This window comes from Hyla sarda, unplaced genomic scaffold, assembly GCF_029499605.1.
Source record: "Hyla sarda isolate aHylSar1 unplaced genomic scaffold, aHylSar1.hap1 scaffold_350, whole genome shotgun sequence".
In the NCBI taxonomy this organism is placed as follows: Eukaryota; Metazoa; Chordata; class Amphibia; order Anura; family Hylidae; genus Hyla; species Hyla sarda.
This window is the reverse complement of record NW_026610262.1, coordinates 231,698-257,976: the sequence shown is the minus strand read 5'-3', so window position 1 is coordinate 257,976 and position 26,279 is coordinate 231,698. Positions and strand designations below refer to the sequence as shown.

General features: G+C 44.9%; 9 non-coding genes and 1 pseudogene across 9 annotated transcripts; all 10 read left to right on the top strand.

The window, feature by feature from the left end:
• The first annotated feature begins 635 nt into the window (after positions 1–635).
• Positions 636–826, top strand: LOC130331435 (U2 spliceosomal RNA). Its single transcript, XR_008874341.1, has one exon. It is a non-coding gene; the product is annotated as a U2 spliceosomal RNA (small nuclear RNA).
• Positions 827–2,909: 2,083 nt separating this feature from the next.
• Positions 2,910–3,100, top strand: LOC130331434 (U2 spliceosomal RNA). The gene has a single exon (XR_008874340.1). It is a non-coding gene; the product is annotated as a U2 spliceosomal RNA (small nuclear RNA).
• A 6,802-nt stretch (positions 3,101–9,902) lies between these two features.
• On the top strand, positions 9,903–10,078 carry LOC130331468 (U2 spliceosomal RNA; annotated as a pseudogene).
• A 2,089-nt stretch (positions 10,079–12,167) lies between these two features.
• Positions 12,168–12,358, top strand: LOC130331433 (U2 spliceosomal RNA). Its single transcript, XR_008874339.1, has one exon. It is a non-coding gene; the product is annotated as a U2 spliceosomal RNA (small nuclear RNA).
• A 2,087-nt stretch (positions 12,359–14,445) lies between these two features.
• On the top strand, positions 14,446–14,636 carry LOC130331432 (U2 spliceosomal RNA). Its single transcript, XR_008874338.1, has one exon. It is a non-coding gene; the product is annotated as a U2 spliceosomal RNA (small nuclear RNA).
• A 2,085-nt stretch (positions 14,637–16,721) lies between these two features.
• LOC130331430 (U2 spliceosomal RNA) lies at positions 16,722–16,912 on the top strand. The gene has a single exon (XR_008874337.1). It is a non-coding gene; the product is annotated as a U2 spliceosomal RNA (small nuclear RNA).
• Positions 16,913–18,999: 2,087 nt separating this feature from the next.
• On the top strand, positions 19,000–19,190 carry LOC130331429 (U2 spliceosomal RNA). The gene has a single exon (XR_008874336.1). It is a non-coding gene; the product is annotated as a U2 spliceosomal RNA (small nuclear RNA).
• Positions 19,191–21,277: 2,087 nt separating this feature from the next.
• On the top strand, positions 21,278–21,468 carry LOC130331428 (U2 spliceosomal RNA). Its single transcript, XR_008874335.1, has one exon. It is a non-coding gene; the product is annotated as a U2 spliceosomal RNA (small nuclear RNA).
• Positions 21,469–23,557: 2,089 nt separating this feature from the next.
• Positions 23,558–23,748, top strand: LOC130331426 (U2 spliceosomal RNA). Its single transcript, XR_008874333.1, has one exon. It is a non-coding gene; the product is annotated as a U2 spliceosomal RNA (small nuclear RNA).
• Positions 23,749–25,831: 2,083 nt separating this feature from the next.
• Positions 25,832–26,022, top strand: LOC130331424 (U2 spliceosomal RNA). Its single transcript, XR_008874332.1, has one exon. It is a non-coding gene; the product is annotated as a U2 spliceosomal RNA (small nuclear RNA).
• Positions 26,023–26,279: the final 257 nt, after the last annotated feature.

Here is a 26,279-nt window from a genome sequence, read left to right as displayed (position 1 = left end):
AGAACTACAGTGCTATGATGTCACTCACTTCCACAGGCCTTGCAGAGTGTAAACAACAACAACCCAGCTTTGTTGTGTATGTAACCAAAGGGATTTGTGATGTCACCTAGAACCTTCACAGCAGCGACAGCTTTATGAGGAGCATCAGCACTGCTCTGCCTGAGCAGAACCATCACCGCCATAGGTTGTCAAATAACCCGGATTTAACCCACACAGGTAAGTCCAATGGGGTGCAGGCATGTCCTCTATGCTTACAGCTTCCCGTGGGTGTTGGTTTGATACCGTTTGGGGACAGCCAAGGAGGCATCTGCAGGCAACAAAGGTAGGTGTGTGCTTGTGTGTGTGTTTCCTATGCAGATCCTAAGCCCAGTGTCACATGCAAGTAGGAGGAGTAAGAAGGGTTCCTGGCAAATCCGGGTTATGGATTGCATTTAAAAAGGCCCCGTGGGAGTGCAATGGGCCCCTGTCTTGCTGCTTAGCAATAATGGTATGGGTTTAGGTTCTGCTGTGTGTACTGGTGGTTGACTGCCCCCCAGCCCAGAGTGTGCATGGAAAATTGTCTGGCAGCCTCCCTGACAGCAAGCAGTGATAGTGCCCATGAAGGGGACCTTGTTGGGCCCGCCCCTTTCACGGTTATCGCTTCTCGGCCTTTTGGCTAAGATCAAGTGTAGTATCTGTTCTTATCAGTTTAATATCTGATACGTCCCCTATCTGGGGACCATATATTAAATGGATTTTTGAGAACGGGGGCCGATTTCGAAGCTTGCTTCCGTCGCCCTATGCATTGACCCGATATGGCAGTATCTTCGGGTACAGTGCACCACCCCCTTACAGGGTTAAAAAGAAAGATTCCTACTTTCATTGCTACCTGCTTGCTGGCTAGCCAGCTAGCCAGCCCTGTGGGACTTGCTGCTGCTGCAGCCAAAAAACAAAAGGTGGTGCTGCTGCTGCTTCTGCTGCTTCTGCTTCTGCTTGTGTCTGGCCCCTGTTGGAGCGTCCAGGCACAGGACTTCTGCTGCTGCTGACTAAATGGCCTCCTTAATTGGATCATTTGAGTAGCCAGCACACCTGTGCAGGTAGGGCATGACATGATAGGCAGCTGCCTTGATAGCGGGTGGGTGCTGAATGTTCCTAATTGACAAAATAAGATTAATGCTTATGAAGAAATATAAAATCTCATCCCTTCCCCAATATCGCGCCACACCCCTACCCCTTAATTCCCTGGTTGAACGTGATGGACATATGTCTTTTTTCGACCGTACTAACTATGTAACTATGTAACATAACATGGGGGGGGGGTCTCCTGGCTGTTCACACAGGTGTGTCATTGCTGTACATTGACCATGCATTGCTTCTGTGGTATTGCAAAGGCAAAGACAAATGCTTCCAGCCATCCATTGCACTAATGGATTGGTCATCAGCTGGCTGTCTATGTCCCGCATCAATATAGACCAAAGTACAGAGGGTTAGGCTATGCTATTGTGCACCTACCTGATGCATCAGAAGGTGCGAGGCCCTTGCTAAATTCTGTGCACAGACTTTGAGATCTATGCTTTAGACTGTATCTAAACCTGCTCCAACATGGACTGACATTCTGGCCTACTTTCAGCTGATGCGACTTGTCTGTCGCTGAACAGTCGCTTTTTATGTATTCAGCACCTATGTATAATGTTGTAAAAATGCTCTAGAAGCTAAAGTCGCAGAAATGTCACACATATTTGGCCTGCAACTTTCTGTGCGACAAATTCAGACAGGAAAAATCAGTATAAATCCTTAGAAAATTATCCCCCAGTGTCTCCATCTGCTGGCGGTATTGAATAAGCATTGCTGCACTGATGGGGTATGCATTAGACGAAAAAAAAGAAGAAAAAGAAGAATAATACGCCCAGAAAAGAGGCGAAAAGGAGAAAAACGTAAAAAAACGTGAAAAAAAAGTAAGAGGAGGAGAAGGGAAAAAAAGGTGGAAATGGGTTTAAAAGTGATTTCGGCGGAGATATATATATATATATATATATATATATATATATATATATATATGCGCACACACACACATAGATATAAACGTATTCTCCGTTGAGATATTGCAGCCGCTGCTGTGTCCAGGCCCAGGAGCCTTAGCACTGTGCTGTGATGTCACTCAATACCACTGACATCACTAGGTGTAAACAACATCTCTCCTTTGCTGTGTATGTGACTATGGAGCTGTTTGGTGATGTCGTCTATTACGGCCTTCATAGAAGCAACAGGAGATTGTTGCATCCATCTTGAACCCTCAGAACTACAGTGCTATGATGTCACTCACTTCCACAGGCCTTGCAGAGTGTAAACAACAACAACCCAGCTTTGTTGTGTATGTAACCAAAGGGATTTGTGATGTCACCTAGAACCTTCACAGCAGCGACAGCTTTATGAGGAGCATCAGCACTGCTCTGCCTGAGCAGAACCATCACCGCCATAGGTTGTCAAATAACCCGGATTTAACCCACACAGGTAAGTCCAATGGGGTGCAGGCATGTCCTCTATGCTTACAGCTTCCCGTGGGTGTTGGTTTGATACCGTTTGGGGACAGCCAAGGAGGCATCTGCAGGCAACAAAGGTAGGTGTGTGCTTGTGTGTGTGTTTCCTATGCAGATCCTAAGCCCAGTGTCACATGCAAGTAGGAGGAGTAAGAAGGGTTCCTGGCAAATCCGGGTTATGGATTGCATTTAAAAAGGCCCCGTGGGAGTGCAATGGGCCCCTGTCTTGCTGCTTAGCAATAATGGTATGGGTTTAGGTTCTGCTGTGTGTACTGGTGGTTGACTGCCCCCCAGCCCAGAGTGTGCATGGAAAATTGTCTGGCAGCCTCCCTGACAGCAAGCAGTGATAGTGCCCATGAAGGGGACCTTGTTGGGCCCGCCCCTTTCACGGTTATCGCTTCTCGGCCTTTTGGCTAAGATCAAGTGTAGTATCTGTTCTTATCAGTTTAATATCTGATACGTCCCCTATCTGGGGACCATATATTAAATGGATTTTTGAGAACGGGGGCCGATTTCGAAGCTTGCTTCCGTCGCCCTATGCATTGACCCGATATGGCAGTATCTTCGGGTACAGTGCACCACCCCCTTACAGGGTTAAAAAGAAAGATTCCTACTTTCATTGCTACCTGCTTGCTGGCTAGCCAGCTAGCCAGCCCTGTGGGCCTTGCTGCTGCTGCAGCCAAAAAACAAAAGGTGGTGCTGCTGCTGCTTCTGCTGCTTCTGCTTCTGCTTGTGTCTGGCCCCTGTTGGAGCGTCCAGGCACAGGACTTCTGCTGCTGCTGACTAAATGGCCTCCTTAATTGGATCATTTGAGTAGCCAGCACACCTGTGCAGGTAGGGCATGACATGATAGGCAGCTGCCTTGATAGCGGGTGGGTGCTGAATGTTCCTAATTGACAAAATAAGATTAATGCTTATGAAGAAATATAAAATCTCATCCCTTCCCCAATATCGCGCCACACCCCTACCCCTTAATTCCCTGGTTGAACGTGATGGACATATGTCTTTTTTCGACCGTACTAACTATGTAACTATGTAACATAACATGGGGGGGGGGTCTCCTGGCTGTTCACACAGGTGTGTCATTGCTGTACATTGACCATGCATTGCTTCTGTGGTATTGCAAAGGCAAAGACAAATGCTTCCAGCCATCCATTGCACTAATGGATTGGTCATCAGCTGGCTGTCTATGTCCCGCATCAATATAGACCAAAGTACAGAGGGTTAGGCTATGCTATTGTGCACCTACCTGATGCATCAGAAGGTGCGAGGCCCTTGCTAAATTCTGTGCACAGACTTTGAGATCTATGCTTTAGACTGTATCTAAACCTGCTCCAACATGGACTGACATTCTGGCCTACTTTCAGCCGATGCGACTTGTCTGTCGCTGAACAGTCGCTTTTTATGTATTCAGCACCTATGTATAATGTTGTAAAAATGCTCTAGAAGCTAAAGTCGCAGAAATGTCACACATATTTGGCCTGCAACTTTCTGTGCGACAAATTCAGACAGGAAAAATCAGTATAAATCCTTAGAAAATTATCCCCCAGTGTCTCCATCTGCTGGCGGTATTGAATAAGCATTGCTGCACTGATGGGGTATGCATTAGACGAAAAAAAAGAAGAAAAAGAAGAATAATACGCCCAGAAAAGAGGCGAAAAGGAGAAAAACGTAAAAAAACGTGAAAAAAAAGTAAGAGGAGGAGAAGGGAAAAAAAGGTGGAAATGGGTTTAAAAGTGATTTCGGCGGAGAAATATATATATATATATATATATATATATATATATATATATATATATGCGCACACACACACATAGATATAAACGTATTCTCCGTTGAGATATTGCAGCCGCTGCTGTGTCCAGGCCCAGGAGCCTTAGCACTGTGCTGTGATGTCACTCAATACCACTGACATCACTAGGTGTAAACAACATCTCTCCTTTGCTGTGTATGTGACTATGGAGCTGTTTGGTGATGTCGTCTATTACGGCCTTCATAGAAGCAACAGGAGATTGTTGCATCCATCTTGAACCCTCAGAACTACAGTGCTATGATGTCACTCACTTCCACAGGCCTTGCAGAGTGTAAACAACAACAACCCAGCTTTGTTGTGTATGTAACCAAAGGGATTTGTGATGTCACCTAGAACCTTCACAGCAGCGACAGCTTTATGAGGAGCATCAGCACTGCTCTGCCTGAGCAGAACCATCACCGCCATAGGTTGTCAAATAACCCGGATTTAACCCACACAGGTAAGTCCAATGGGGTGCAGGCATGTCCTCTATGCTTACAGCTTCCCGTGGGTGTTGGTTTGATACCGTTTGGGGACAGCCAAGGAGGCATCTGCAGGCAACAAAGGTAGGTGTGTGCTTGTGTGTGTGTTTCCTATGCAGATCCTAAGCCCAGTGTCACATGCAAGTAGGAGGAGTAAGAAGGGTTCCTGGCAAATCCGGGTTATGGATTGCATTTAAAAAGGCCCCGTGGGAGTGCAATGGGCCCCTGTCTTGCTGCTTAGCAATAATGGTATGGGTTTAGGTTCTGCTGTGTGTACTGGTGGTTGACTGCCCCCCAGCCCAGAGTGTGCATGGAAAATTGTCTGGCAGCCTCCCTGACAGCAAGCAGTGATAGTGCCCATGAAGGGGACCTTGTTGGGCCCGCCCCTTTCACGGTTATCGCTTCTCGGCCTTTTGGCTAGATCAAGTGTCTGGTCAGGAGGATCCTGGGAGTTTGTCCTACCTTTTTCAAGGGGGGCTGCTACGAGGAACCGAAAAGGCGATCGACAAGATGGGTGTTCGCATCCGTTACCTTACATCCGGTGAAACGCGGATTCGTTTTTCCTTTCGCTTTGATGTTGATGAAGACAAGCAAGAACTCGTCCAACTTTCTTATTTTGTGAAAGAAACTCTCTACAAGCTTCTTGGGGTGAAGAAAGAGAACATCGTCTGTCTCAGAGATCCTCGGAAGGGCAGCTTCATCCTAACTCTGGACTCTGCTTATGCATGCCAGAATCTTTTTGAGAAGCTGAAAAGCAATCAAGACCTTGCTGAGCTTGATGGGATCACGGTCACAGTGTTGTATACTGGAGGCGATATTCCTCTAGTTGTGTGTATGCACAATCCCTTTGTGACTGTGTCCCATATTGAGCTCTTTTTGGGGAAATACTGCAGTTCTGTTAAGTATTCCCATAAGGTGATGAATTCAGAAGACCTATGGACGGGGAAACATAAGTTTTTTGTGAAAATGAAGGAGGATGCTACTGGCATTGGAGGGTTGTGTCATCCACCCTCCAACTTTTCTATCGGTCGGGATAAGGGCTATTTGTTTTATCCCGAGATGCCTACTTTTTGTAGGAAATGTAAGAAATTCGGACATACTATGGACGTTTGCACGGACACTACAGTTCGCTGTGGTCGGTGCAATCAAGAAGGCCATGTTTCTAAGGACTGTGCTAAAATTGTCTGCAACATTTGTGGTGAAGAAGGCCATGCCTTTAAAGATTGCAGTCTCCGTTCCAGTGTAGCTAGATCGTGGGCTGACCGTGTAGCGGGGAGAGTGGGTGTAGTGCAAGCTGAAGTACCACCTGCGAAAGCACCCCAGCGGTCTGAGGCGCCTTCAGAAAAGCCGGCTGTAACTTCTGATGTCGTGGCGGAGCTTATGGACCTTTCTGCTGCTGTGCCTGAGACAGAGGGGAGACCTTCTGTGGAGGGTTCTGGTGGTGGAGGGTCACTAGTGAGCAGTGAAGCCATGGAGGTTGGCGTGAAGGAGATCAAGCGGAAGAAGGAACTCGGAGATGAGCCACAACTTGGCATTAAACGGCCTGTCAAAAAAAGCTCAGACGAATGTGAGGACAGTCAACATGCATGGAGGCCTTCTATAAGATCAGCGTCCGATCCAAAAAATATCAAAGAGTTCGAAAGCCCGGAGTCACCTGTGGGTTTCATATCGGACTCAAACTCCAGTAGCGAATAGCTTCCTTAAAGTGCTCCTCTCTTAATGTGAGAGGTCTAAAGAGCCCTACGAGAAGGGCTGCTTTGTTTAGTTTTTTAGAGACCTTGGACTGTTCTCTGTTCTTTTTACAAGAATGTGGAATTGAACATAGTCCAAATTATGAGGACCTTTGTCGTGGCTGGACTTTGGGACCATCGGTCTGGTCGGGTGACAATCTGAACAGATCTTCAGGTGTTGGGATCTTGTTTAGAGGTTCAGATGTACAAGTTTTGTCCTTCTTAGAAATTATACCTGGTAGAGCGCTATTAGTTAATATTAAGTACAATGGCTCGGAGATTAAGCTTTTTAACATCTATGCTTCTCCTGAAAAAAATGAGAGAGCCGACTTGATTAATGATATTCAGGCTTTTATCCCAGGTTCATCACCTATTTTAATGGCTGGAGATTTTAATTGTTGTATGAGTGGTGATCATCGTGAGAGTGGAAGTGTGCATGTCAGAGTGGATAAAACAGAGAAACAGATTAAGAGTATGACTGAGGATTTTAACTTTACCGATGTCTGGAGGAGAAAATACCCAGACGACCCTGGTTACACATGGGAAAATAATGTCTGCAAATCCAGGATTGATTTTATTTTTTTATCGGAAAGTTTTAATCTAGTTGATCTTTCTCTTTTATCGAATATTTTCTCTGATCATAAGTTATTATATGCACATGTCACTTTACCTGGCCTAGAGAAAGGCAGAGGCGTTTGGAAGCTCAACACTACTTTATTAGAGGACATGAAAACAAAAAATGATTTTATTGCTGCTTATAACAAATGGAGATTGCGTCAATCCCAATATAAAAATATTTTGGATTGGTGGGAGGATGTTAAAAAGTGGACTAAACTGTTTTTTATCCGTGTGGGCATCCAAAAGGCTAAGGAGAAAAAGTTATGGTTTAAAATGTTAAACACTAAAATCCAAACATATTATAAACTAAAGCAAGCCGGGCTTGAGATGGATGATGTTATTGCTCAGACAAAGAATGGAATAAAAAATGCCATTAGTCAAAAAGGAAAAGAAATGATTTTTAACAGCAAGGTGCAATGTCTGGAGAATGATGAAAAGTGTTCGAGATTCTTTTTTAAGAAGGTGGTGGGAAAGAAAGAAATGATATCTGTAATAGAAGGGAAGATAACTAATGAAGAGATGTTGCGAGAAGCACAAGTATTTTATCAGGAGCTTTTTAATAAAAAAGATATTGATATTTCCTTTACTAATGATGTTTTAGATACCTTGGATTCAAAACTTGACAAAACTGACCAAGAGAGCCTTTGTGATGAAATCTTTTTACCTGAACTTTTAAGCACTTTTAAGAGTTTTTTAAATGGTAAAACACCTGGTTCGGATGGGTTGCCAGTTGAATTTTATCTGTGTTTTTGGTCCATTTTAAAAGATGATCTTTTAGGTATTTTTAACTGTGCTTTTAAATCTGAGATTTTACCTGCGTCCTGGAGAGATGGTGTTGTTACTCTAATTTTTAAAAAAGGAGACATCTCTAAATTAGAAAATTGGAGGCCTATTACCCTGCTAAATACAGACTATAAGGTTTTAGCAAAAATTTTAGCAAATAGGCTCAAGCAGGTAATTGCTAAGGTTATACACAGTGACCAAGTATGCGGAGTACCTGGAAGGAAAATAAGTGATCATCTAAACCTTGTAAAAGATGTTTTATGGTATCAGAAACAATGTGATCAGAAATTGGCAATTTTATCCTTGGATTTTCAAAAGGCTTATGACCGTGTTTCTCATGATTTTTTATGGTTGGTTTTAAAGAAAATGAATTTTCCTGATTTTATTGTTGGAAAAATTGCACTTTTATATAAAAACTGTTTTAGTCGTATTTTAATTAACGGTTTTTTATCCCAAGAGGTATGTTTACAGTCTGGGGTGAAACAGGGGTGCCCCCTATCACCCATTCTTTTCATATGTGCAATAGAACCTCTGTTGAATGTTTTGAGAAAAGATAAGCTCATTAGAGGAGTGCCAATCCCTGGAAGTGGAGGACAGAGCGTAAAGACGATAGCATACATGGATGATGTTAATATTCTATGTTCAGATGAACCATCCCTGAAACGTGCTATCAGACAGACAGAATTTTTTTGTGAGGGCTCTGGCTTCAAATTAAATAAAAATAAATGTGATTGCTTTGCAATAGGGAATTGGGGCAATACGGAGGTGAATGTGCAATATGATAAAATCAAAATCTTGGGTGTCATCTTTGACAATGAAAATAATGGAGAGGAAAGCTGGTCCATCGTCAAAGAGAAAGTGCAAAAGAAAATAAGTTTTTGGAAAATGAGGAAATTAACAATAGAAGGAAAAGTACTGATAATGAAAGCTTTGTTGCTACCTATCATGCTATATTTAAGCTTGGTTTTCCCACCGAGTGAACGCACCTTAAAGTTTTTAAACAAGATTTGCTTTCATTTTTTATGGGGGTCTAAAATGGATAAACTCAGGAGAGATGTAATGATGAAGACAAAGAAATTGGGGGGTAAGGATGTGCCTGATTTAAAAAGGTTTTTATATATTCACTTTTTTTCTATGTGTTTTAATGGCTTGCAAAGAAACTGTTATTGGTCTTATTTTTTAAAATATGCTGCAGGTCACATTTTTAGAAAAAGAAAGTGGATAACCTTACCTTTAACGTCCCCAATCTTATTTATTCCCCCAGCGCACTATGTGGTTTTAGAAAAGATTATTCGTATTTATGGCATTGCTAATTTTAGTCAAGAAATTTGTAGTAATGCACGAAAATTAGTTCCTGAAATCAGGAAGATAGAACAGATTTGCTTAATATCTAATTATTCCACTGAGAAATCTCTAAGAGTTTGGAGGATGGTGAATATGGGATTCTTATCTAATGACTTAAAAGATCTGGCCTGGCAGATAGCACATCAATGTTTGCCTACCAGAGAATTCCAACACAGAAGAGGATTGTGTCGTAGTGCAAAGTGCCCGAGAATGGGGTGTCCTAGTGAGGAAACAGTTTTACACCTTTTTTGGAACTGTTTTTACGCCCAAGAGATATGGCATTTGATAGGACCCTTACTAAAATTCATTTCTGATCTTAATTTTTTAAATCATGAAGTTATTTTATATGGATTTTATAATGTTTTATCTGTGGAGAAGTCTCGGGTTTTGTGGATTAGTATAAATTGTATTAAAATTGCACTATGGAAGACGAGGAATATTCTTCTTTTTAAAAGAGACACTATTACCTCTAAAGATTGTGTTCGCCTAGCTCTTAGTGAGATGTATGTTTTCTATTTATTGGATAAAAAAAGATTAGGTCACAAAGTGGCTAAAAGTCTTTGGAATCTACATCTGTGGAATATGCTTTTAGCAGACTAAGTGTAATCTGGACTGCGTAAGGTCTTTTAGTCTAAGAATATTATATCTAAAAGTAAAAAATCTGTTCTTATCAGTTTAATATCTGATACGTCCCCTATCTGGGGACCATATATTAAATGGATTTTTGAGAACGGGGGCCGATTTCGAAGCTTGCTTCCGTCGCCCTATGCATTGACCCGATATGGCAGTATCTTCGGGTACAGTGCACCACCCCCTTACAGGGTTAAAAAGAAAGATTCCTACTTTCATTGCTACCTGCTTGCTGGCTAGCCAGCTAGCCAGCCCTGTGGGCCTTGCTGCTGCTGCAGCCAAAAAACAAAAGGTGGTGCTGCTGCTGCTTCTGCTGCTTCTGCTTCTGCTTGTGTCTGGCCCCTGTTGGAGCGTCCAGGCACAGGACTTCTGCTGCTGCTGACTAAATGGCCTCCTTAATTGGATCATTTGAGTAGCCAGCACACCTGTGCAGGTAGGGCATGACATGATAGGCAGCTGCCTTGATAGCGGGTGGGTGCTGAATGTTCCTAATTGACAAAATAAGATTAATGCTTATGAAGAAATATAAAATCTCATCCCTTCCCCAATATCGCGCCACACCCCTACCCCTTAATTCCCTGGTTGAACGTGATGGACATATGTCTTTTTTCGACCGTACTAACTATGTAACTATGTAACATAACATGGGGGGGGGGTCTCCTGGCTGTTCACACAGGTGTGTCATTGCTGTACATTGACCATGCATTGCTTCTGTGGTATTGCAAAGGCAAAGACAAATGCTTCCAGCCATCCATTGCACTAATGGATTGGTCATCAGCTGGCTGTCTATGTCCCGCATCAATATAGACCAAAGTACAGAGGGTTAGGCTATGCTATTGTGCACCTACCTGATGCATCAGAAGGTGCGAGGCCCTTGCTAAATTCTGTGCACAGACTTTGAGATCTATGCTTTAGACTGTATCTAAACCTGCTCCAACATGGACTGACATTCTGGCCTACTTTCAGCCGATGCGACTTGTCTGTCGCTGAACAGTCGCTTTTTATGTATTCAGCACCTATGTATAATGTTGTAAAAATGCTCTAGAAGCTAAAGTCGCAGAAATGTCACACATATTTGGCCTGCAACTTTCTGTGCGACAAATTCAGACAGGAAAAATCAGTATAAATCCTTAGAAAATTATCCCCCAGTGTCTCCATCTGCTGGCGGTATTGAATAAGCATTGCTGCACTGATGGGGTATGCATTAGACGAAAAAAAAGAAGAAAAAGAAGAATAATACGCCCAGAAAAGAGGCGAAAAGGAGAAAAACGTAAAAAAACGTGAAAAAAAAGTAAGAGGAGGAGAAGGGAAAAAAAGGTGGAAATGGGTTTAAAAGTGATTTCGGCGGAGAAATATATATATATATATATATATATATATATATATATATATATATATATGCGCACACACACACATAGATATAAACGTATTCTCCGTTGAGATATTGCAGCCGCTGCTGTGTCCAGGCCCAGGAGCCTTAGCACTGTGCTGTGATGTCACTCAATACCACTGACATCACTAGGTGTAAACAACATCTCTCCTTTGCTGTGTATGTGACTATGGAGCTGTTTGGTGATGTCGTCTATTACGGCCTTCATAGAAGCAACAGGAGATTGTTGCATCCATCTTGAACCCTCAGAACTACAGTGCTATGATGTCACTCACTTCCACAGGCCTTGCAGAGTGTAAACAACAACAACCCAGCTTTGTTGTGTATGTAACCAAAGGGATTTGTGATGTCACCTAGAACCTTCACAGCAGCGACAGCTTTATGAGGAGCATCAGCACTGCTCTGCCTGAGCAGAACCATCACCGCCATAGGTTGTCAAATAACCCGGATTTAACCCACACAGGTAAGTCCAATGGGGTGCAGGCATGTCCTCTATGCTTACAGCTTCCCGTGGGTGTTGGTTTGATACCGTTTGGGGACAGCCAAGGAGGCATCTGCAGGCAACAAAGGTAGGTGTGTGCTTGTGTGTGTGTTTCCTATGCAGATCCTAAGCCCAGTGTCACATGCAAGTAGGAGGAGTAAGAAGGGTTCCTGGCAAATCCGGGTTATGGATTGCATTTAAAAAGGCCCCGTGGGAGTGCAATGGGCCCCTGTCTTGCTGCTTAGCAATAATGGTATGGGTTTAGGTTCTGCTGTGTGTACTGGTGGTTGACTGCCCCCCAGCCCAGAGTGTGCATGGAAAATTGTCTGGCAGCCTCCCTGACAGCAAGCAGTGATAGTGCCCATGAAGGGGACCTTGTTGGGCCCGCCCCTTTCACGGTTATCGCTTCTCGGCCTTTTGGCTAAGATCAAGTGTAGTATCTGTTCTTATCAGTTTAATATCTGATACGTCCCCTATCTGGGGACCATATATTAAATGGATTTTTGAGAACGGGGGCCGATTTCGAAGCTTGCTTCCGTCGCCCTATGCATTGACCCGATATGGCAGTATCTTCGGGTACAGTGCACCACCCCCTTACAGGGTTAAAAAGAAAGATTCCTACTTTCATTGCTACCTGCTTGCTGGCTAGCCAGCTAGCCAGCCCTGTGGGCCTTGCTGCTGCTGCAGCCAAAAAACAAAAGGTGGTGCTGCTGCTGCTTCTGCTGCTTCTGCTTCTGCTTGTGTCTGGCCCCTGTTGGAGCGTCCAGGCACAGGACTTCTGCTGCTGCTGACTAAATGGCCTCCTTAATTGGATCATTTGAGTAGCCAGCACACCTGTGCAGGTAGGGCATGACATGATAGGCAGCTGCCTTGATAGCGGGTGGGTGCTGAATGTTCCTAATTGACAAAATAAGATTAATGCTTATGAAGAAATATAAAATCTCATCCCTTCCCCAATATCGCGCCACACCCCTACCCCTTAATTCCCTGGTTGAACGTGATGGACATATGTCTTTTTTCGACCGTACTAACTATGTAACTATGTAACATAACATGGGGGGGGGGTCTCCTGGCTGTTCACACAGGTGTGTCATTGCTGTACATTGACCATGCATTGCTTCTGTGGTATTGCAAAGGCAAAGACAAATGCTTCCAGCCATCCATTGCACTAATGGATTGGTCATCAGCTGGCTGTCTATGTCCCGCATCAATATAGACCAAAGTACAGAGGGTTAGGCTATGCTATTGTGCACCTACCTGATGCATCAGAAGGTGCGAGGCCCTTGCTAAATTCTGTGCACAGACTTTGAGATCTATGCTTTAGACTGTATCTAAACCTGCTCCAACATGGACTGACATTCTGGCCTACTTTCAGCTGATGCGACTTGTCTGTCGCTGAACAGTCGCTTTTTATGTATTCAGCACCTATGTATAATGTTGTAAAAATGCTCTAGAAGCTAAAGTCGCAGAAATGTCACACATATTTGGCCTGCAACTTTCTGTGCGACAAATTCAGACAGGAAAAATCAGTATAAATCCTTAGAAAATTATCCCCCAGTGTCTCCATCTGCTGGCGGTATTGAATAAGCATTGCTGCACTGATGGGGTATGCATTAGACGAAAAAAAAGAAGAAAAAGAAGAATAATACGCCCAGAAAAGAGGCGAAAAGGAGAAAAACGTAAAAAAACGTGAAAAAAAAGTAAGAGGAGGAGAAGGGAAAAAAAGGTGGAAATGGGTTTAAAAGTGATTTCGGCGGAGAAATATATATATATATATATATATATATATATATATATATATATATATGCGCACACACACACATAGATATAAACGTATTCTCCGTTGAGATATTGCAGCCGCTGCTGTGTCCAGGCCCAGGAGCCTTAGCACTGTGCTGTGATGTCACTCAATACCACTGACATCACTAGGTGTAAACAACATCTCTCCTTTGCTGTGTATGTGACTATGGAGCTGTTTGGTGATGTCGTCTATTACGGCCTTCATAGAAGCAACAGGAGATTGTTGCATCCATCTTGAACCCTCAGAACTACAGTGCTATGATGTCACTCACTTCCACAGGCCTTGCAGAGTGTAAACAACAACAACCCAGCTTTGTTGTGTATGTAACCAAAGGGATTTGTGATGTCACCTAGAACCTTCACAGCAGCGACAGCTTTATGAGGAGCATCAGCACTGCTCTGCCTGAGCAGAACCATCACCGCCATAGGTTGTCAAATAACCCGGATTTAACCCACACAGGTAAGTCCAATGGGGTGCAGGCATGTCCTCTATGCTTACAGCTTCCCGTGGGTGTTGGTTTGATACCGTTTGGGGACAGCCAAGGAGGCATCTGCAGGCAACAAAGGTAGGTGTGTGCTTGTGTGTGTGTTTCCTATGCAGATCCTAAGCCCAGTGTCACATGCAAGTAGGAGGAGTAAGAAGGGTTCCTGGCAAATCCGGGTTATGGATTGCATTTAAAAAGGCCCCGTGGGAGTGCAATGGGCCCCTGTCTTGCTGCTTAGCAATAATGGTATGGGTTTAGGTTCTGCTGTGTGTACTGGTGGTTGACTGCCCCCCAGCCCAGAGTGTGCATGGAAAATTGTCTGGCAGCCTCCCTGACAGCAAGCAGTGATAGTGCCCATGAAGGGGACCTTGTTGGGCCCGCCCCTTTCACGGTTATCGCTTCTCGGCCTTTTGGCTAAGATCAAGTGTAGTATCTGTTCTTATCAGTTTAATATCTGATACGTCCCCTATCTGGGGACCATATATTAAATGGATTTTTGAGAACGGGGGCCGATTTCGAAGCTTGCTTCCGTCGCCCTATGCATTGACCCGATATGGCAGTATCTTCGGGTACAGTGCACCACCCCCTTACAGGGTTAAAAAGAAAGATTCCTACTTTCATTGCTACCTGCTTGCTGGCTAGCCAGCTAGCCAGCCCTGTGGGCCTTGCTGCTGCTGCAGCCAAAAAACAAAAGGTGGTGCTGCTGCTGCTTCTGCTGCTTCTGCTTCTGCTTGTGTCTGGCCCCTGTTGGAGCGTCCAGGCACAGGACTTCTGCTGCTGCTGACTAAATGGCCTCCTTAATTGGATCATTTGAGTAGCCAGCACACCTGTGCAGGTAGGGCATGACATGATAGGCAGCTGCCTTGATAGCGGGTGGGTGCTGAATGTTCCTAATTGACAAAATAAGATTAATGCTTATGAAGAAATATAAAATCTCATCCCTTCCCCAATATCGCGCCACACCCCTACCCCTTAATTCCCTGGTTGAACGTGATGGACATATGTCTTTTTTCGACCGTACTAACTATGTAACTATGTAACATAACATGGGGGGGGGGTCTCCTGGCTGTTCACACAGGTGTGTCATTGCTGTACATTGACCATGCATTGCTTCTGTGGTATTGCAAAGGCAAAGACAAATGCTTCCAGCCATCCATTGCACTAATGGATTGGTCATCAGCTGGCTGTCTATGTCCCGCATCAATATAGACCAAAGTACAGAGGGTTAGGCTATGCTATTGTGCACCTACCTGATGCATCAGAAGGTGCGAGGCCCTTGCTAAATTCTGTGCACAGACTTTGAGATCTATGCTTTAGACTGTATCTAAACCTGCTCCAACATGGACTGACATTCTGGCCTACTTTCAGCCGATGCGACTTGTCTGTCGCTGAACAGTCGCTTTTTATGTATTCAGCACCTATGTATAATGTTGTAAAAATGCTCTAGAAGCTAAAGTCGCAGAAATGTCACACATATTTGGCCTGCAACTTTCTGTGCGACAAATTCAGACAGGAAAAATCAGTATAAATCCTTAGAAAATTATCCCCCAGTGTCTCCATCTGCTGGCGGTATTGAATAAGCATTGCTGCACTGATGGGGTATGCATTAGACGAAAAAAAAGAAGAAAAAGAAGAATAATACGCCCAGAAAAGAGGCGAAAAGGAGAAAAACGTAAAAAAACGTGAAAAAAAAGTAAGAGGAGGAGAAGGGAAAAAAAGGTGGAAATGGGTTTAAAAGTGATTTCGGCGGAGAAATATATATATATATATATATATATATATATATATATATATATATGCGCACACACACACATAGATATAAACGTATTCTCCGTTGAGATATTGCAGCCGCTGCTGTGTCCAGGCCCAGGAGCCTTAGCACTGTGCTGTGATGTCACTCAATACCACTGACATCACTAGGTGTAAACAACATCTCTCCTTTGCTGTGTATGTGACTATGGAGCTGTTTGGTGATGTCGTCTATTACGGCCTTCATAGAAGCAACAGGAGATTGTTGCATCCATCTTGAACCCTCAGAACTACAGTGCTATGATGTCACTCACTTCCACAGGCCTTGCAGAGTGTAAACAACAACAACCCAGCTTTGTTGTGTATGTAACCAAAGGGATTTGTGATGTCACCTAGAACCTTCACAGCAGCGACAGCTTTATGAGGAGCATCAGCACTGCTCTGCCTGAGCAGAACCATCACCGCCATAGGTTGTCAAATAACCCGGATTTAACCCACACAGGTAAGTCCAATGGGGTGCAGGCATGTCCTCTATGCTTACAGCTTCCCGTGGGTGTTGGTTTGATACCGTTTGGGGACAGCCAAGGAGGCATCTGCAGGCAACAAAGGTAGGTGTGTGCTTGTGTGTGTGTTTCCTATGCAGATCCTAAGCCCAGTGTCACATGCAAGTAGGAGGAGTAAGAAGGGTTCCTGGCAAATCCGGGTTATGGATTGCATTTAAAAAGGCCCCGTGGGAGTGCAATGGGCCCCTGTCTTGCTGCTTAGCAATAATGGTATGGGTTTAGGTTCTGCTGTGTGTACTGGTGGTTGACTGCCCCCCAGCCCAGAGTGTGCATGGAAAATTGTCTGGCAGCCTCCCTGACAGCAAGCAGTGATAGTGCCCATGAAGGGGACCTTGTTGGGCCCGCCCCTTTCACGGTTATCGCTTCTCGGCCTTTTGGCTAAGATCAAGTGTAGTATCTGTTCTTATCAGTTTAATATCTGATACGTCCCCTATCTGGGGACCATATATTAAATGGATTTTTGAGAACGGGGGCCGATTTCGAAGCTTGCTTCCGTCGCCCTATGCATTGACCCGATATGGCAGTATCTTCGGGTACAGTGCACCACCCCCTTACAGGGTTAAAAAGAAAGATTCCTACTTTCATTGCTACCTGCTTGCTGGCTAGCCAGCTAGCCAGCCCTGTGGGCCTTGCTGCTGCTGCAGCCAAAAAACAAAAGGTGGTGCTGCTGCTGCTTCTGCTGCTTCTGCTTCTGCTTGTGTCTGGCCCCTGTTGGAGCGTCCAGGCACAGGACTTCTGCTGCTGCTGACTAAATGGCCTCCTTAATTGGATCATTTGAGTAGCCAGCACACCTGTGCAGGTAGGGCATGACATGATAGGCAGCTGCCTTGATAGCGGGTGGGTGCTGAATGTTCCTAATTGACAAAATAAGATTAATGCTTATGAAGAAATATAAAATCTCATCCCTTCCCCAATATCGCGCCACACCCCTACCCCTTAATTCCCTGGTTGAACGTGATGGACATATGTCTTTTTTCGACCGTACTAACTATGTAACTATGTAACATAACATGGGGGGGGGGTCTCCTGGCTGTTCACACAGGTGTGTCATTGCTGTACATTGACCATGCATTGCTTCTGTGGTATTGCAAAGGCAAAGACAAATGCTTCCAGCCATCCATTGCACTAATGGATTGGTCATCAGCTGGCTGTCTATGTCCCGCATCAATATAGACCAAAGTACAGAGGGTTAGGCTATGCTATTGTGCACCTACCTGATGCATCAGAAGGTGCGAGGCCCTTGCTAAATTCTGTGCACAGACTTTGAGATCTATGCTTTAGACTGTATCTAAACCTGCTCCAACATGGACTGACATTCTGGCCTACTTTCAGCTGATGCGACTTGTCTGTCGCTGAACAGTCGCTTTTTATGTATTCAGCACCTATGTATAATGTTGTAAAAATGCTCTAGAAGCTAAAGTCGCAGAAATGTCACACATATTTGGCCTGCAACTTTCTGTGCGACAAATTCAGACAGGAAAAATCAGTATAAATCCTTAGAAAATTATCCCCCAGTGTCTCCATCTGCTGGCGGTATTGAATAAGCATTGCTGCACTGATGGGGTATGCATTAGACGAAAAAAAAGAAGAAAAAGAAGAATAATACGCCCAGAAAAGAGGCGAAAAGGAGAAAAACGTAAAAAAACGTGAAAAAAAAGTAAGAGGAGGAGAAGGGAAAAAAAGGTGGAAATGGGTTTAAAAGTGATTTCGGCGGAGAAATATATATATATATATATATATATATATATATATATATATATATATGCGCACACACACACATAGATATAAACGTATTCTCCGTTGAGATATTGCAGCCGCTGCTGTGTCCAGGCCCAGGAGCCTTAGCACTGTGCTGTGATGTCACTCAATACCACTGACATCACTAGGTGTAAACAACATCTCTCCTTTGCTGTGTATGTGACTATGGAGCTGTTTGGTGATGTCGTCTATTACGGCCTTCATAGAAGCAACAGGAGATTGTTGCATCCATCTTGAACCCTCAGAACTACAGTGCTATGATGTCACTCACTTCCACAGGCCTTGCAGAGTGTAAACAACAACAACCCAGCTTTGTTGTGTATGTAACCAAAGGGATTTGTGATGTCACCTAGAACCTTCACAGCAGCGACAGCTTTATGAGGAGCATCAGCACTGCTCTGCCTGAGCAGAACCATCACCGCCATAGGTTGTCAAATAACCCGGATTTAACCCACACAGGTAAGTCCAATGGGGTGCAGGCATGTCCTCTATGCTTACAGCTTCCCGTGGGTGTTGGTTTGATACCGTTTGGGGACAGCCAAGGAGGCATCTGCAGGCAACAAAGGTAGGTGTGTGCTTGTGTGTGTGTTTCCTATGCAGATCCTAAGCCCAGTGTCACATGCAAGTAGGAGGAGTAAGAAGGGTTCCTGGCAAATCCGGGTTATGGATTGCATTTAAAAAGGCCCCGTGGGAGTGCAATGGGCCCCTGTCTTGCTGCTTAGCAATAATGGTATGGGTTTAGGTTCTGCTGTGTGTACTGGTGGTTGACTGCCCCCCAGCCCAGAGTGTGCATGGAAAATTGTCTGGCAGCCTCCCTGACAGCAAGCAGTGATAGTGCCCATGAAGGGGACCTTGTTGGGCCCGCCCCTTTCACGGTTATCGCTTCTCGGCCTTTTGGCTAAGATCAAGTGTAGTATCTGTTCTTATCAGTTTAATATCTGATACGTCCCCTATCTGGGGACCATATATTAAATGGATTTTTGAGAACGGGGGCCGATTTCGAAGCTTGCTTCCGTCGCCCTATGCATTGACCCGATATGGCAGTATCTTCGGGTACAGTGCACCACCCCCTTACAGGGTTAAAAAGAAAGATTCCTACTTTCATTGCTACCTGCTTGCTGGCTAGCCAGCTAGCCAGCCCTGTGGGCCTTGCTGCTGCTGCAGCCAAAAAACAAAAGGTGGTGCTGCTGCTGCTTCTGCTGCTTCTGCTTCTGCTTGTGTCTGGCCCCTGTTGGAGCGTCCAGGCACAGGACTTCTGCTGCTGCTGACTAAATGGCCTCCTTAATTGGATCATTTGAGTAGCCAGCACACCTGTGCAGGTAGGGCATGACATGATAGGCAGCTGCCTTGATAGCGGGTGGGTGCTGAATGTTCCTAATTGACAAAATAAGATTAATGCTTATGAAGAAATATAAAATCTCATCCCTTCCCCAATATCGCGCCACACCCCTACCCCTTAATTCCCTGGTTGAACGTGATGGACATATGTCTTTTTTCGACCGTACTAACTATGTAACTATGTAACATAACATGGGGGGGGGGTCTCCTGGCTGTTCACACAGGTGTGTCATTGCTGTACATTGACCATGCATTGCTTCTGTGGTATTGCAAAGGCAAAGACAAATGCTTCCAGCCATCCATTGCACTAATGGATTGGTCATCAGCTGGCTGTCTATGTCCCGCATCAATATAGACCAAAGTACAGAGGGTTAGGCTATGCTATTGTGCACCTACCTGATGCATCAGAAGGTGCGAGGCCCTTGCTAAATTCTGTGCACAGACTTTGAGATCTATGCTTTAGACTGTATCTAAACCTGCTCCAACATGGACTGACATTCTGGCCTACTTTCAGCCGATGCGACTTGTCTGTCGCTGAACAGTCGCTTTTTATGTATTCAGCACCTATGTATAATGTTGTAAAAATGCTCTAGAAGCTAAAGTCGCAGAAATGTCACACATATTTGGCCTGCAACTTTCTGTGCGACAAATTCAGACAGGAAAAATCAGTATAAATCCTTAGAAAATTATCCCCCAGTGTCTCCATCTGCTGGCGGTATTGAATAAGCATTGCTGCACTGATGGGGTATGCATTAGACGAAAAAAAAGAAGAAAAAGAAGAATAATACGCCCAGAAAAGAGGCGAAAAGGAGAAAAACGTAAAAAAACGTGAAAAAAAAGTAAGAGGAGGAGAAGGGAAAAAAAGGTGGAAATGGGTTTAAAAGTGATTTCGGCGGAGAAATATATATATATATATATATATATATATATATATATATATATATATGCGCACACACACACATAGATATAAACGTATTCTCCGTTGAGATATTGCAGCCGCTGCTGTGTCCAGGCCCAGGAGCCTTAGCACTGTGCTGTGATGTCACTCAATACCACTGACATCACTAGGTGTAAACAACATCTCTCCTTTGCTGTGTATGTGACTATGGAGCTGTTTGGTGATGTCGTCTATTACGGCCTTCATAGAAGCAACAGGAGATTGTTGCATCCATCTTGAACCCTCAGAACTACAGTGCTATGATGTCACTCACTTCCACAGGCCTTGCAGAGTGTAAACAACAACAACCCAGCTTTGTTGTGTATGTAACCAAAGGGATTTGTGATGTCACCTAGAACCTTCACAGCAGCGACAGCTTTATGAGGAGCATCAGCACTGCTCTGCCTGAGCAGAACCATCACCGCCATAGGTTGTCAAATAACCCGGATTTAACCCACACAGGTAAGTCCAATGGGGTGCAGGCATGTCCTCTATGCTTACAGCTTCCCGTGGGTGTTGGTTTGATACCGTTTGGGGACAGCCAAGGAGGCATCTGCAGGCAACAAAGGTAGGTGTGTGCTTGTGTGTGTGTTTCCTATGCAGATCCTAAGCCCAGTGTCACATGCAAGTAGGAGGAGTAAGAAGGGTTCCTGGCAAATCCGGGTTATGGATTGCATTTAAAAAGGCCCCGTGGGAGTGCAATGGGCCCCTGTCTTGCTGCTTAGCAATAATGGTATGGGTTTAGGTTCTGCTGTGTGTACTGGTGGTTGACTGCCCCCCAGCCCAGAGTGTGCATGGAAAATTGTCTGGCAGCCTCCCTGACAGCAAGCAGTGATAGTGCCCATGAAGGGGACCTTGTTGGGCCCGCCCCTTTCACGGTTATCGCTTCTCGGCCTTTTGGCTAAGATCAAGTGTAGTATCTGTTCTTATCAGTTTAATATCTGATACGTCCCCTATCTGGGGACCATATATTAAATGGATTTTTGAGAACGGGGGCCGATTTCGAAGCTTGCTTCCGTCGCCCTATGCATTGACCCGATATGGCAGTATCTTCGGGTACAGTGCACCACCCCCTTACAGGGTTAAAAAGAAAGATTCCTACTTTCATTGCTACCTGCTTGCTGGCTAGCCAGCTAGCCAGCCCTGTGGGCCTTGCTGCTGCTGCAGCCAAAAAACAAAAGGTGGTGCTGCTGCTGCTTCTGCTGCTTCTGCTTCTGCTTGTGTCTGGCCCCTGTTGGAGCGTCCAGGCACAGGACTTCTGCTGCTGCTGACTAAATGGCCTCCTTAATTGGATCATTTGAGTAGCCAGCACACCTGTGCAGGTAGGGCATGACATGATAGGCAGCTGCCTTGATAGCGGGTGGGTGCTGAATGTTCCTAATTGACAAAATAAGATTAATGCTTATGAAGAAATATAAAATCTCATCCCTTCCCCAATATCGCGCCACACCCCTACCCCTTAATTCCCTGGTTGAACGTGATGGACATATGTCTTTTTTCGACCGTACTAACTATGTAACTATGTAACATAACATGGGGGGGGGGTCTCCTGGCTGTTCACACAGGTGTGTCATTGCTGTACATTGACCATGCATTGCTTCTGTGGTATTGCAAAGGCAAAGACAAATGCTTCCAGCCATCCATTGCACTAATGGATTGGTCATCAGCTGGCTGTCTATGTCCCGCATCAATATAGACCAAAGTACAGAGGGTTAGGCTATGCTATTGTGCACCTACCTGATGCATCAGAAGGTGCGAGGCCCTTGCTAAATTCTGTGCACAGACTTTGAGATCTATGCTTTAGACTGTATCTAAACCTGCTCCAACATGGACTGACATTCTGGCCTACTTTCAGCTGATGCGACTTGTCTGTCGCTGAACAGTCGCTTTTTATGTATTCAGCACCTATGTATAATGTTGTAAAAATGCTCTAGAAGCTAAAGTCGCAGAAATGTCACACATATTTGGCCTGCAACTTTCTGTGCGACAAATTCAGACAGGAAAAATCAGTATAAATCCTTAGAAAATTATCCCCCAGTGTCTCCATCTGCTGGCGGTATTGAATAAGCATTGCTGCACTGATGGGGTATGCATTAGACGAAAAAAAAGAAGAAAAAGAAGAATAATACGCCCAGAAAAGAGGCGAAAAGGAGAAAAACGTAAAAAAACGTGAAAAAAAAGTAAGAGGAGGAGAAGGGAAAAAAAGGTGGAAATGGGTTTAAAAGTGATTTCGGCGGAGAAATATATATATATATATATATATATATATATATATATATATATATATATGCGCACACACACACATAGATATAAACGTATTCTCCGTTGAGATATTGCAGCCGCTGCTGTGTCCAGGCCCAGGAGCCTTAGCACTGTGCTGTGATGTCACTCAATACCACTGACATCACTAGGTGTAAACAACATCTCTCCTTTGCTGTGTATGTGACTATGGAGCTGTTTGGTGATGTCGTCTATTACGGCCTTCATAGAAGCAACAGGAGATTGTTGCATCCATCTTGAACCCTCAGAACTACAGTGCTATGATGTCACTCACTTCCACAGGCCTTGCAGAGTGTAAACAACAACAACCCAGCTTTGTTGTGTATGTAACCAAAGGGATTTGTGATGTCACCTAGAACCTTCACAGCAGCGACAGCTTTATGAGGAGCATCAGCACTGCTCTGCCTGAGCAGAACCATCACCGCCATAGGTTGTCAAATAACCCGGATTTAACCCACACAGGTAAGTCCAATGGGGTGCAGGCATGTCCTCTATGCTTACAGCTTCCCGTGGGTGTTGGTTTGATACCGTTTGGGGACAGCCAAGGAGGCATCTGCAGGCAACAAAGGTAGGTGTGTGCTTGTGTGTGTGTTTCCTATGCAGATCCTAAGCCCAGTGTCACATGCAAGTAGGAGGAGTAAGAAGGGTTCCTGGCAAATCCGGGTTATGGATTGCATTTAAAAAGGCCCCGTGGGAGTGCAATGGGCCCCTGTCTTGCTGCTTAGCAATAATGGTATGGGTTTAGGTTCTGCTGTGTGTACTGGTGGTTGACTGCCCCCCAGCCCAGAGTGTGCATGGAAAATTGTCTGGCAGCCTCCCTGACAGCAAGCAGTGATAGTGCCCATGAAGGGGACCTTGTTGGGCCCGCCCCTTTCACGGTTATCGCTTCTCGGCCTTTTGGCTAAGATCAAGTGTAGTATCTGTTCTTATCAGTTTAATATCTGATACGTCCCCTATCTGGGGACCATATATTAAATGGATTTTTGAGAACGGGGGCCGATTTCGAAGCTTGCTTCCGTCGCCCTATGCATTGACCCGATATGGCAGTATCTTCGGGTACAGTGCACCACCCCCTTACAGGGTTAAAAAGAAAGATTCCTACTTTCATTGCTACCTGCTTGCTGGCTAGCCAGCTAGCCAGCCCTGTGGGCCTTGCTGCTGCTGCAGCCAAAAAACAAAAGGTGGTGCTGCTGCTGCTTCTGCTGCTTCTGCTTCTGCTTGTGTCTGGCCCCTGTTGGAGCGTCCAGGCACAGGACTTCTGCTGCTGCTGACTAAATGGCCTCCTTAATTGGATCATTTGAGTAGCCAGCACACCTGTGCAGGTAGGGCATGACATGATAGGCAGCTGCCTTGATAGCGGGTGGGTGCTGAATGTTCCTAATTGACAAAATAAGATTAATGCTTATGAAGAAATATAAAATCTCATCCCTTCCCCAATATCGCGCCACACCCCTACCCCTTAATTCCCTGGTTGAACGTGATGGACATATGTCTTTTTTCGACCGTACTAACTATGTAACTATGTAACATAACATGGGGGGGGGGTCTCCTGGCTGTTCACACAGGTGTGTCATTGCTGTACATTGACCATGCATTGCTTCTGTGGTATTGCAAAGGCAAAGACAAATGCTTCCAGCCATCCATTGCACTAATGGATTGGTCATCAGCTGGCTGTCTATGTCCCGCATCAATATAGACCAAAGTACAGAGGGTTAGGCTATGCTATTGTGCACCTACCTGATGCATCAGAAGGTGCGAGGCCCTTGCTAAATTCTGTGCACAGACTTTGAGATCTATGCTTTAGACTGTATCTAAACCTGCTCCAACATGGACTGACATTCTGGCCTACTTTCAGCTGATGCGACTTGTCTGTCGCTGAACAGTCGCTTTTTATGTATTCAGCACCTATGTATAATGTTGTAAAAATGCTCTAGAAGCTAAAGTCGCAGAAATGTCACACATATTTGGCCTGCAACTTTCTGTGCGACAAATTCAGACAGGAAAAATCAGTATAAATCCTTAGAAAATTATCCCCCAGTGTCTCCATCTGCTGGCGGTATTGAATAAGCATTGCTGCACTGATGGGGTATGCATTAGACGAAAAAAAAGAAGAAAAAGAAGAATAATACGCCCAGAAAAGAGGCGAAAAGGAGAAAAACGTAAAAAAACGTGAAAAAAAAGTAAGAGGAGGAGAAGGGAAAAAAAGGTGGAAATGGGTTTAAAAGTGATTTCGGCGGAGAAATATATATATATATATATATATATATATATATATATATATATGCGCACACACACACATAGATATAAACGTATTCTCCGTTGAGATATTGCAGCCGCTGCTGTGTCCAGGCCCAGGAGCCTTAGCACTGTGCTGTGATGTCACTCAATACCACTGACATCACTAGGTGTAAACAACATCTCTCCTTTGCTGTGTATGTGACTATGGAGCTGTTTGGTGATGTCGTCTATTACGGCCTTCATAGAAGCAACAGGAGATTGTTGCATCCATCTTGAACCCTCAGAACTACAGTGCTATGATGTCACTCACTTCCACAGGCCTTGCAGAGTGTAAACAACAACAACCCAGCTTTGTTGTGTATGTAACCAAAGGGATTTGTGATGTCACCTAGAACCTTCACAGCAGCGACAGCTTTATGAGGAGCATCAGCACTGCTCTGCCTGAGCAGAACCATCACCGCCATAGGTTGTCAAATAACCCGGATTTAACCCACACAGGTAAGTCCAATGGGGTGCAGGCATGTCCTCTATGCTTACAGCTTCCCGTGGGTGTTGGTTTGATACCGTTTGGGGACAGCCAAGGAGGCATCTGCAGGCAACAAAGGTAGGTGTGTGCTTGTGTGTGTGTTTCCTATGCAGATCCTAAGCCCAGTGTCACATGCAAGTAGGAGGAGTAAGAAGGGTTCCTGGCAAATCCGGGTTATGGATTGCATTTAAAAAGGCCCCGTGGGAGTGCAATGGGCCCCTGTCTTGCTGCTTAGCAATAATGGTATGGGTTTAGGTTCTGCTGTGTGTACTGGTGGTTGACTGCCCCCCAGCCCAGAGTGTGCATGGAAAATTGTCTGGCAGCCTCCCTGACAGCAAGCAGTGATAGTGCCCATGAAGGGGACCTTGTTGGGCCCGCCCCTTTCACGGTTATCGCTTCTCGGCCTTTTGGCTAAGATCAAGTGTAGTATCTGTTCTTATCAGTTTAATATCTGATACGTCCCCTATCTGGGGACCATATATTAAATGGATTTTTGAGAACGGGGGCCGATTTCGAAGCTTGCTTCCGTCGCCCTATGCATTGACCCGATATGGCAGTATCTTCGGGTACAGTGCACCACCCCCTTACAGGGTTAAAAAGAAAGATTCCTACTTTCATTGCTACCTGCTTGCTGGCTAGCCAGCTAGCCAGCCCTGTGGGCCTTGCTGCTGCTGCAGCCAAAAAACAAAAGGTGGTGCTGCTGCTGCTTCTGCTGCTTCTGCTTCTGCTTGTGTCTGGCCCCTGTTGGAGCGTCCAGGCACAGGACTTCTGCTGCTGCTGACTAAATGGCCTCCTTAATTGGATCATTTGAGTAGCCAGCACACCTGTGCAGGTAGGGC